Source organism: Eretmochelys imbricata, chromosome 7 (genome assembly GCF_965152235.1).
Source record: "Eretmochelys imbricata isolate rEreImb1 chromosome 7, rEreImb1.hap1, whole genome shotgun sequence".
In the NCBI taxonomy this organism is placed as follows: Eukaryota; Metazoa; Chordata; order Testudines; family Cheloniidae; genus Eretmochelys; species Eretmochelys imbricata.
In genome coordinates, this window is record NC_135578.1 from 72,507,487 (window position 1) to 72,519,848 (window position 12,362).

Consider the following 12,362-nt stretch of genomic DNA (forward strand, 5'->3'; position numbering starts at 1 on the left):
TTATAAACATTTCTAAACAAAAAAATTGAAGTTTCTCAGCAAAACATAAAAGTGCAATGGAAGGACACTGAAAATTACTGAAGTAAGCTTTAGAATGGATTTTTGGAAGGCTGGGTTTTTATTCCAATGAGTGTCTTTTTTCCCCTTATTTTTTTTTTCTTTCATGCTGTAAGTGCTGTGGTTAACGTCTACCTGTTGGGAGTAGGCTAAAAACACCAAGAAAATGTCCTTATAAGTGATGTTACAGTTTGAAGCACTTTGTTACCTTAGCCCCATATTTGGCTGTTATAAATCCCTTAGAATATCCTTACAAGATGAGAATTCTAATGGACATAGGCCCTGAAGTGAAACTAACAATCTGGTTGTGTATCTAGTTGGATTTCAAAGGCAGAGTTTGTGTCTCCATAATATCCTCCAGATGCCTGTGGTTCTTTGAGTGCTGGTCCCTATGCGTATTCCACTGTGGATGTGAGTGTATGCTCCACACTCCTAGAATCGGAGAATTCTTACAAGCAGCATCCATGGGTCCACACGTGCACCCTTGCCTTTTGTGTGCTTCCAACGAAGGTATAAAGGGTGGAACGAACTGACTGCTTCTCACGCTCCTTCTTACTGCTACGTGTCCTGGGTTAGAACCTCCAGTGTCCAGAGCTTTCCTTCGATTTCTTCAATCAGCAAATATTTCAAAGTTTGCCTTGGTGCCTTTTGTATATAGTTCTGTATAGTTAGTAAGTTTTTAATAGTTTTATAATTTTTAGCAGAGTTTTCTAGTTAAATAGATTCCCAGCCTTGGGGAAACACTTCACCCCCGTACCCATACAGGTTTTGGACTATGCCCAGAACTCCAGTCTTCAAAAAACTGTGTTTCCTGCTCTTTCCCGGTCAGGGACAACCACCATAACAGTTTATACTGTCTCAAGGAGGCACATGTTGTGGCTAGGTGTAATATCTGCTACTCTTTCCCTGGCCATACCCATGAGTATGGTTAAGATTTTGTCATGTTTATTTTTAGTAAAAGTCTCTGACAGATTGCAGACAATAAACAAAAATTCATGGGAGCTGTTACCTGTCAGAGACTTTTACTAAAAATAACTGGGGAGAAAAGGCTGGGGAAGGGGGAATGACAGCTGGAGCCCCATTGTGGGGACTGGTTTCAGAGTAGCAGCCGTGTTAGTCTGTATGCGCAAAAAGAAAAGGAGGACTTGTGGCAGCTTAGAGACTAACAAATTTATTTGAGCATAAGCTTTCGTGAGCTACAGCTCACTTCATCAGATGCATTCAGTGGAAAATACAGTGGGGAGATTTATATACAGAGAGAACATGAAACAATGGGTGTTACCATACACACTGTAACGAGAGTGATCACTTAAGGTGAGCTAATACCAGCAGGAGAGCTGGGGGGGAAATACCTTTTGTAGTGATAATCAAGGTGGGCCATTTCCAGCAGTTGACAAGAACGTCTGAGGAACAGTGGGGGTGAGGGAAGAAATAAACATGGAGAAATAGTTTTACTTTGTGTAATGACCCATCCACTCCCAGTCTCTATTCAAGCCTAAGTTACTTGTATCCAGTTTGCAAATTAATTCCAATTCAGCAGTCTCTCGTTGGAGTCTGTTTTTGAAGTTTTTTGTTGAAGAATTGCAACTTTTAGGTCTGTAATTGAGTGACCAAAGAGATTGAAGTGTTTTCCGACTGGTTTTTGAATGTTATAATTCTTGACGTCTGATTTGTGTCCATTTATTCTTTTGCGTAGAGACTGTCCAGTTTGACCAATGTACATGGCAGAGGGACATTGCTGGCACATGATGGCATATATCACATTGGTAGATGTGCAGGTGAATGAGCCTCTGATGGTGTGCCTGATGTGATTATGCCCTATGATGGTGTTTCCTGAATAGATATGTGGACACAGTTGGCAACGGGCTTTGTTGCAAGGATAGGTTCCTGGTTTAGTGGTTCTGTTGTGTGGTGTGTGGTTGCTGGTGAGTATTTGCTTCAGGTTGGGGGGCTGTCTGTAAGCAAGAACTGGCCTGTCTCCCAAGATCTGTGAGAGAGATGGGTCGTCCTTCAGGATAGGTTGTAGATCCTTGATGATGTGTTGGAGAGGTTTTAGTTGGGGGCTGAAGGACTTACCTGTGTTTTTTCTGAAACCGCATGCTTCTGAAGAAGAGAGACTTCACTCCCTCAATGTATGTCACACGCTTGCCTTTTACCTGCAAGGGACAAAACATATGTTTGCGAGACATTATGGTCCAGTGCAGAACTCCACAGACTCTTCCTTTAGGACAGTGGTTCTCCAGATAGCTCCGCCATCTGCATTCTCGCACCCACCTCCTGCTTGAGTACTGCTTGTCAGTCATCCACAATGGAATGCACATAGGGGTCAGCACCTGAAGAAAAAAAGGAGGTTACTTACCTTATTGTAACTGGATGTTTGAAATGTGTGGCCTTTATCTGTATTCTACTACCCACCCTCCTTCCCCTCTGCTTTGGATCTTTATTAGATTGTGGTAGAAAAGGAACTGGAAAGTGGGTGAGTCTGCTCCACCCTTTATGCCATCAGCTGGAAGCATGAGGAAGGCAAGGACACATGCATGGACCAACGGATGCTGCTTGCAAGAATCTTCTGATTCTGGACACAGAGAGTACAGATAAGGACCACACATCTCAAAGAACCTCCAGTTACTATATGTTAAGTAACCTCTTCATTATGGTTTATTTAAGGCTTTGTCTACACTGGAAGATATTCACCAGTATAACTAGCTATATAGTCCTAGTGTAGACTCAATTTATATTGGCAAAAGGGTGCTTTTTTTGATATAGATTATACCAGTTCTCTGAATGAAAAAATCTATCCTGTCAAAAGCATTTTTTCTGATATAACTGCATCTAGACTAGGACTTTTGCTGGTATAGAAATGTCATAAAAAAAATCCACACCTCTAACTGACATTACTGTATGGGCAAAAGTTTCTAGTGTAGACCTGGCCTTAGTCTCCTGTGTTCCATGGCTTTCTGTTAACCTTTAAAACTTTTGTTCCACCACTAATCCTGTGTGCAGAGAACATTTATCCATATAAACTACTGTTTTCTTGGAAGAGTCAGGTATTTGTGGTCCATTTAGCATTGTGGAACATGGGATCATCTTTATCACCAGAGTACTTTCCAGTTCACAAAACACTTCGCTCTAGATTTCGATACCTTGATGCACATTGAATAGCACCTTACTCTAAGAGTAGTCCCACTTCGATGAGTGCGCTCAATGGCATAGTAAGGTTAGTACTCAAGATGATTAAGGGTTTCAGAATTAGGCCCTTAAGGAAGATAAGTCTCCTTTTCAGTTTCCTTCAGCCTATTTGGTCATTTCAAAGAACTGTTTTGAACTTGTGAACTCTTGGCACCACTCATTTTCATTTCAGACAGCAGCCATCCTTTCTCCCAGTCAGGGCTATTAGCATTTTAATTATTTTCTCCCCTAGGTAGTTTTTCTAGTTTCTGGCTGGTTTTATTTTTCTCAATGATTTAGTTATTTGGATTTTACATACTCCAATAAACGAGTACACATTGAATGCTCTGGGTCCCTTGACAATCTTTTTAAAAATACATAATAAATAAACAGAATCATCAGGTACTACAATCAAATCAAATAATCCAGCAACAACATAGACATAACAAGTAATCAGCCTCCTTGTACAATCCTTAGTAGAGTTCCACACTACCATTGCCCAGCTCTCATCTCCTGGGCAAGGGAGAAAAGTGGAGCTGTGCAATTGACTTCAGAGGTTAACAAACTCACAGTGTTATAGACCTGGGGAGGAAATAAGTTCTAAAGGACTGGAGCCCTAATGGAGAAACCCTGCCAGTTGTTCCCTCTTTCTCATAGGAGTGGGCCTTCAGCTCAGGTGCCTTTGCTGATTTGAGCTGTGGCAGTGTGGTCTCTCCTGGGTAGCTCCCAGGCCATTTAAGACTGTTGGTGAGCTATCAATCTCCTTTAGACTGAATATTAAGCACACCAGTTTTTATGATAATTATTATTTATAGAATATAGAAAATATAGAATATTTATCACAAAAGCAACTATAATTCCAGTAAAAAGAAAAGGAGGACTTGTGGCACCTTAGAGACTAACCAATTTATTTGCGCATAAGCTTTCATGAGCTACAGCTCACTTCATCGGATGCATTCAGTGGTGAGCTGTAGCTCACGAAAGCTTCTGCTCAAATAAATTTGTTAGTCTCTAAGGTACCACAAACAGTCCTTTTCTTTTTGCGAATACAGACTAACACGGCTGCTACTCTGAAACCTATAATTCCAGTGGTGTCCTGATGGCCACGTACATCATCCCCACTCTGGGGTTGGGTTGAAATCTCTGCTCAGGTTCCTCTAACGCAACCTGGGAAGCCTCTGTTTTATGTCAATGCTTATTTTAGCTTCAATTCACAACATTAAAAGTATTGACTTTAGGAATGATATTGTGAAAATTGTACTATCCAGTAATGTGTATTTCTCTCAAAATGTAATGTAACACTGTCCCTGCCATTAATGTAACTGTCTCTTGACTTAAAAAAGAAAGAAAACAAACTATCATCTGGGACCAGCAAATAAACATTGTGTTTTTCTATAATACATATAGTGGAGAAAGAAGAACCGTCAAGGGCCATATACATTTCTAGGATGAGAAAAAAAAATCCTCATATTTGTCAGTCTGATAAAATTATAATACAAAGCCAAAATGCAGCAGGGAAAACAAATGGGATTCATTATGTAATTTTGACTCGCTGCTTGAAAATTTTTATCAAACCCTTTAAAAAACATTTTAAACTGACAGAACTATAGCCACTGTAAAATGAGACATTTTCAGAAATAAAAATGAATGGCTTAGTTTTAAGAAGTAAAATGTAAATCTGGATTTCAAACTTCCTAATGTTCATGGCTATTTGGGTCTGTGGTCTGTTATTTATATGGGCTACTTGCAGAATGTGGATTGATACTAGATTTGCATTTTGAACACACACAAAGTTTAGTTGTTTAGGTATGAGCTGATCTTCAAAGTGGAAAAACCCAGAGGAATAGATGCAGAAGGTTTCCTGAATGAGATTGACTGAGGGGAAGAAAATTGAATTATCTAACTATACATCATTTTTTTAAAAAGCAAATGGGGAAAGTGAGGCACAGAAATGTGTCATGGTTCCTCCCCCACTCTGAACTCTATGGTACAGATGTGGGGACCTGCATGAAAACCTCCTAAGCTTACTTTTACCAGCTTAGGTTAAAACTTCCCCAAGGTACAAATTAATTTTATCCTTTGCCCTTGGAATTTCCACTGCCACCACCAAACTTTAACTGGGTTTCCTGGGAAACGTAGTTTGGACACGTCTTTCCCCCCAAAATCCTCCCAACCCTTGCACCCCACTTCCTGGGGAAGGTTTGGTAAAAATCCTCATCAATTTGCATAGGTGACCACAGACCCAAACCCTTGGATCTTAGAACAATGAAAAAGCATTCAGTTATCTTACAAGAAGACTTTTAATAGAAGTAAAGGAATCACCTCTGTAAAATCAGGATGGTAGATACCTTACAGGGTAATTAGATTCAAAACATAGAGAATCCCTCTAGGCAAAACCTTAAGTTACAAAAAAGACACACAGACAGGAATAGTCATTCTATTCAGCACAGTTCTTTTCTCAGCCATTTAAAGAAATCGTAATCTAACACATACCTAGCTAGATTACTTACTAAAAGTTCTAAGACTCCATTCCTGTTCTATCCCCGGCAAAAGCAGCATACAGACAGACACAGACCCTTTGTTTTTTCTCCCTCCTCCCAGCTTTTGAAAGTATCTTGTCCTCATTGGTCATTTTGGTCAGGTGCCAACGAGGTTACCTTTAGCTTCTTAACCCTTTACAAGTGAGAGGATTTTTCCTCTGGCCAGGAGGGATTTTAAAGGGGTTTACCCTTCCCTTTATATTTATGACAAAAGGTTAGGTGACTTGCCCCAGTGGCGCAGAGAGTCTGGGACCAAGCTGGGAATAGAACTCTGATCTTCGATACCCCAGTCTGATATCTTGAAATAAGGCCACCCTTCTTGCCCTCTGTTGTTATTAATAGTGTGCACTTTGCATTTGTTGAGTTTGGGGATTTTTTTAACCCTTTTAGGATGTAGTGAGGAGGAGAGATTCCTTGTCTAAAAGATTCTATTGTTTGATTTATACTAGTGGTCTGGGACTGACCTTTCTCTGAATTTTGCAAGCTGTCTCTTGGAGTGTGTGAATGAAATATCAAAAATTCCCCAGTACATGCAGCAGCACTGGATAAGGTGCCTGGTACGTTGTTCAGTAGTTTATCCCTGGCCTAGCACTGGCATGAAACATAAGGTCTGGGCTACACTGCTAAGTTTTTTTGCCAAAAGGCAGCTTTTGGCGATGAAACAGCAGAGGTGTACACACTGCAAAGCCACTTTTTGCGCCGAAGCTCCTCAGTTGCAGCACTGTAATAAAACCACACTGACGAGAGTCAGCAGGTTTTTTGCACCAAGACTTGAGCGCCATAGTGCCAGTGTAGACATTGTGCTTCATTTTAGTGCTGTTATTGGCCTCTGGATGGTGTCCCACAATGCCCATCCTGACCACTCTGGTCTGCGGTTTCAACTCTGCTGCATTGCCCCCCGCCTTTAAAGCCCTGAGAATTTTGAAATTCCCTTTCCTGTTTGCTCGGCGTGCAGAGTTCACATCATATGTTCCCAGCTGACCATGGTGGATCCACGCAGAAAAGGATCTGCTTGGACCACTGCAGAACTACTGGATCTGATAAGTGTTTGTGGAGAGGAGTTTGTCCAGTCCCAGCTGCGCTCCAGCTGTGGGAATTTCGATACCGAAGGCCAGATTGCACACAGCTTGCACAAAAAGGGATATGGCCGATATATGCTGCAGTACAGAGCAAAGGTGAAGGAACTGAGGAATGCGTACCACAAGGCGAAGGGGGCAAACCGTTGCTCTGGAGCTGCACCCTAGTCCTGCCATTTTTATAAGGAGTTGGATGCTATCCTAGGTGGTGACCCCACCTCCAATGCAAAGAGCACTGTGAATACTTCAGTGGGTCTGGAGCCAGTGGAAAGTGGGCCTAACCCAGAGGAGAAAGTCATTGATGAAGAGTGGAGGTGTAACTATGCTGGTTCTGGTGGGACCCAACTGAGAGTGCCGATTCAGGACAAATTGTTTAAAACAGGGCAGTTACAGCCCAAGGCTGGGGTTCTTCCACCTCTAAGGCAAACCAAACCAGCCAGACAGAGAGGACTTTGGTTTTACCCCACTGGCTAACCACAGGTCACACAAGCAATTTCCTTAGACACTCCAGTTTCCCAATATCACCACCAGTGCCACTCGTTATGGGGACAAATGGTTATGAAAACCAATACCCCAGTAAAAGAAAAAAGGTTCTCTCAATCCCAAAGGACCAACCCCCAGACCCAGGTCAATATACAGATCAGATCTTACCCACAAATCACGCTGATGCCAATCCTTTAGAATCTAAAGGTTTATTCATAAAAGGGAAAAGATACAGATGAGAGCTGGAATCAGTTAAATGGAATTAATTACATACAGTCATGGCAAAGTTCTTGGTTCAGGCTTGCAGCAGTGATAGAATAAACTGCAGGTTCAAATCCAGTCTCCGGAGTACATCCACAGCTGGGACGGGTCATTCAGTCCTTCGTTCAAAGCTTCAGTGTAGCAAAGTTCCTCCAGAGGTATAAAGCAGGACCTAAGACAAGATGGAGGAGCTGCAGCAGCTTTTTATATTCTCTTGCCATGTGGTCTTCCTTTCTTTGTTCCAGAGATAAGCATTCCATCACATGGCCTGGAAAAACCTCAGAGTTCTATCCATAGGCATGTCCCTGCATACCTTGCTGAGTTGCAAAGCATGTCTGCCTTCTCTCAATGGGTCAGTTGTGTAGCTGATGGTCCTTAATGGGCCATCAAGCAGGCTAGGCAGAGCTGACACCGATTTGTCTGGGGTGTCACCCAGAAGCATAGCATAAGTTTGAACTACAGACAGTATAGAGCCAATACTTATAACTTTAAATACAAAAATGATACATGCATATAGATAGTATAATCATAACCATCAAACCGTAGCCTTGTCTTAGACACCTTATTTGACTCCCTTTATACAAGATTCGGTGCCACTACAGGACCTTGGTTGCAACAATGATCTATACGGTCCCAGATTATGTCAATAATGTCACAGGAAGCTGAAGAAGATGTAGAGCCCTGTGATTCGTCCATTCAGGAGCTGTTCTCCACTCCAGAGATGTCTAGCCAGTCTGTGCACTCGCTCTTTGGCGAGCCAGAAGCAGGAGAGGAGACCCCGGTAAGTGGTTTTGCTTTGTAAAGTTCTGAAGCGGGTTCAGGGCAGAGAAATGTAGAAGGCTGGCTCTTTTTCTGTGTGCTTGGCATTTCCCCGCACAGCTAGGCAGGACAGCAGAACAGGGAGTTGATGCTCCAAGATTTCACGGGAATCCTCCAGAGAGATCTCTAGGAAACTTTCCTGGAGGTACTCAGCAATCCTCTGCCAGAGGTTCCTTGGCAGAGCTGCTTTGTTCATTTCCTCCATTGAGAGACACTTTCCCACGCCTATCTGCAATTACTTGGGCAGGGACCAAAGCTGCATGCAGGTGAGCAACACTGGGACCAGGATGGAAGCTGCAAGCATCTAGCAGATGCACCCTTGCTTCCCTGCTTACCCTTAGGAGTGAGATATCTTCCATAGTGACCACTACCTGTGGAAAACGGTGTAAAGTTTAGTGTGTTGCCCCCCATGTGTGCCCCGCTACTTTTTCACATGGCTTTTCTGCAATAAACAAGGCCCCTGCCCCTGGGTTCACTCACCATTCTTGGGGTCTTCCACCTCATGTGTGCTTGCCTAGGATCACTGAGAAAGTGATAGGTATGTTCCCAGCAATGTATTAATGTTACTGTTTCAATGCTTTGTGTGTAGCTGACAATAGTGCTTCTGCTGATGGTTAATTATGCCTCGCCAGACTTGATCTTGAGAACCAAGCCCCCAACAGCAGCAGCGCTTCTGCACAAGATAAGGAAATGGCTGAGACGGACCAAGGAAGATACGTTCCAGGTGGTGCTGCCACAGTCAGAGGCAGAAAACACTGAACACAAGCAGTGGAGGGAAAGCGACAAGGAGGAAAGACAAGAGAAGGATTCTTACAACAGGGATGCCACAGAGAGGCTGATTACAGTTCTGGAGTGTCAAACCAATATGCTCCAGACTCTCAAAACACTCCAGACTGAGCAGATGCGTGCCCGCCCTCCCCTTCAGCACAATCAGAACTCTTTCCCATGCACTCCCCAAACACCCCCTGTGCATTTTTTTCTGCTTTCTGGCACTTCGCACTTTCCACAGACAGCTTTTCATATGAAAGCTGGACCTATACTCAGCTATGAAAATTGCCTCCCCACCCCCACCACCCGTGTGTGTGTTCACGTGTATGTGTGTCCGTATGGTGTTGTAGTTTATTTGGTAATAAAAGGAAAGTTTTTTTTTTTTAATTATAAGCACTCTTTATTTGTTTCCATGCAAGGTATGATACCAGATGTCACCTGCAAATCAACAGGTACTTTTTTTAGTTCCTTACATTGAATCCTAGGCCTTAATAATCACAGCTGCTTCCTAGCATACTAAATGTAATTAACCATTGCAGTCCCCAAGCATAGCAACAAACATTACTGGTTTTTATCTTCGAAGTGTTGCCTCAAGGCATACTTGATTCTTATTTCCCCACATTGCACCTCTTTAATAGCCCTGGTATCTGGCTGCTCAAAATCAGCAGCCAGGCGTTCTGCCTCGACACTCCACCCGTGAGTAAACCGTTCGCCCTTTCCTTCACAAATATTATGCAGCATACAACATGTGGCTATAACCATGGGAATATTTTCCTCATTCACATCTAACCTGCCATATAGGCATCTCCAGCACACCTTTATTCGGCCAAACGCACTTTCGTTGAAGTGAGCTGTAGCTCACGAAAGCTTATGTTCAAATAAATTTGTTAGTCTTTAAGGTGCCACAAGTCCTCCTTTTCTTTTTGCACTTTCAATGGTCAATTCTGCACCTACTCACCCTGTTGTTGAACCACTCCTTACTGCTATCTAGGTTCCCCGTGTATGGCTTCAGGAGCCATGGCATTAAGGGGTACACCAGGTCTCCCAGGATCATTATGGGCATTTTGACTTCCCCTACAGTGATCTTCTGGTCTGGAAAGAAAGTCCCTGCTTGCGGCTTTCTGTACAGGCCAGTGTTCCTAAAGATACATGCACCTTTCCGGACCACCCCACGTTAATGTCAGTGAAATGCCCACGATGATCCACAAGCGCCTGCAAAACCATGGAGAAGTACCCCTTCCGATTGATGTATTCGGTCGCAAGGTGGTCCGGTACCAGAATTGGAATATGCATGCCATCTATCGCCCCTCTACAGTTATGGAAACCCATTTCTGCAAAGCCATCTACAATTTCACGCACGTTGCCAAGAGTCATGGTCTTTTGCAGCAGGATGTGATTAATGGCCTTGCACTCTTACATTAACACAGCCCCAACAGTTGACTTCCCCACTCCAAACTGGTTTGCAACCGACCAGTAAGAGTCTGGAGTCACCAATTTCCACACTGCGATTGCCACATGCTTCTCTACTGAGAGGGCAGCTCTCAATTGGGTGTCCTTGTGCTGCAAGACTGGGGTGAGCTCAGCACACAGTTCCAGGAAGTTGGCTTTCTGCATCTGAAAGTTCTGCAGCCACTACTCGTCATCCCAGACTTACATAACAATGCAATCCCACCACTCTGTGCTAGTTTCCCGAGCTCCAAAGCAATGTTCGACTGTGTTTACCTCCTCTGTGAATGCCAAAAGCAGTATAATATTGCTGCTTTCCATGTTGGACACCACATCAGGCAACTGTGACTGCCATTGCCTTTATAACTTCAAGAATAATTCCACTAGCAGAGCAGTGGAGAGCAGTGCGAGATCCATTCCTACAGATAGATGTGGCGGGGAAAGCAGAAAACAAGGAACGTTGAAAAATGCCACGAACTGAAGACGGAAGTACATGGAATGCTGGGATGGAAAGCAGTGCATCCCGGGGCATTGAGCCCAGACCTTCATCTTCCCACAAGACCTAGCAGCAGAAGGGGGAGATCTGCACTGTGGGATAGTTACCCCACAGTGCACTGCTCTTATTGGTGATGTAAGTGCTGCGAGTTTAAACATCCTATGCCACCAATGGAAGGCAATGTGAACACACAACAGCAGTTTTCTTTAATCGCCTTTTTACCAGCAATGAAGCGCTCAGTGAAAAAACTCTGCCGGTTTAGACATAGCCATATCTCTCTTCTTTCCATAGTCTATAGGTGGGATACAATGACAAAGATCCAAAATGGAGGACATTATTTTTTTCATCAAGACATCCTCTTATTTGAAAGCAAAAGTAAAAGCAAATGTTCTTAATATAGATATTCAAATTAAGGAGAAGGGTAAGAATTGACACAAAGCTTCCATTTTTATACAACAGATGGCAAAAAAGAGGCAATTGTAGGCCATAAAATTTTAAAACTTCATTAAAGTCCAAGCGTCTTTATGAGCCTGGACACCACATCTGTTGCTTGTCTTGTTGCCTTGTCAGGCTTGAGCAGTGTTGCAGGCCTGATTAATAGCTGAAAAAGAAAAGGAAACATAAGTGTTAAATCCAAAGTCAGTAAATTGGACCTTGTTTGGTTTAACTTTTCTGGGAAAAAAGTGTTGGGAAAGACTAAATTAAATCACATTCATTAAACCACAAGGGAACTCATCGTGCATTCCTTACTCAGACAAAACTCCCACTGACATCAGTCAGAGCTTTGCCTGAGGAAGAAATGCAGAAATAAGCCCAGTTGCCTGTTAGTCCTGGAGTAATATCTATTTCTGCAATTTGTTATCAGAGTGTAAGGCTATGTCTACACTGGCAACTGAACGATAAAACTTTTGTCTTTCAGAGTGTTAAACCCCTCTTCCCCCCCCCCCCCCCGCAAGGCAAAAGTTTTGCTGACGACAAGTGCTGGTGTGAACAGCTCTCCTGCCAACCAAGCTAACACCATTCGTTGGGGGTGGAAGCTTTTTGTCGGCAGGAGAGCCAACAAGCAGCAGCTACACTGCGCGCCTTTTAGCGACACAGCCGTAGCAACACAGCCCTGTCTCTAAAAGCTGTGTAGTGTAGACATAGCCTTAGTGCTGGTATAAGACTGAAGAGTTGAACAAATGCTCAGTATGGGAGGGGAATAAAGAGCTATACTGTGTGCTGTCCTACTCCCCACAAGCCCGCAAA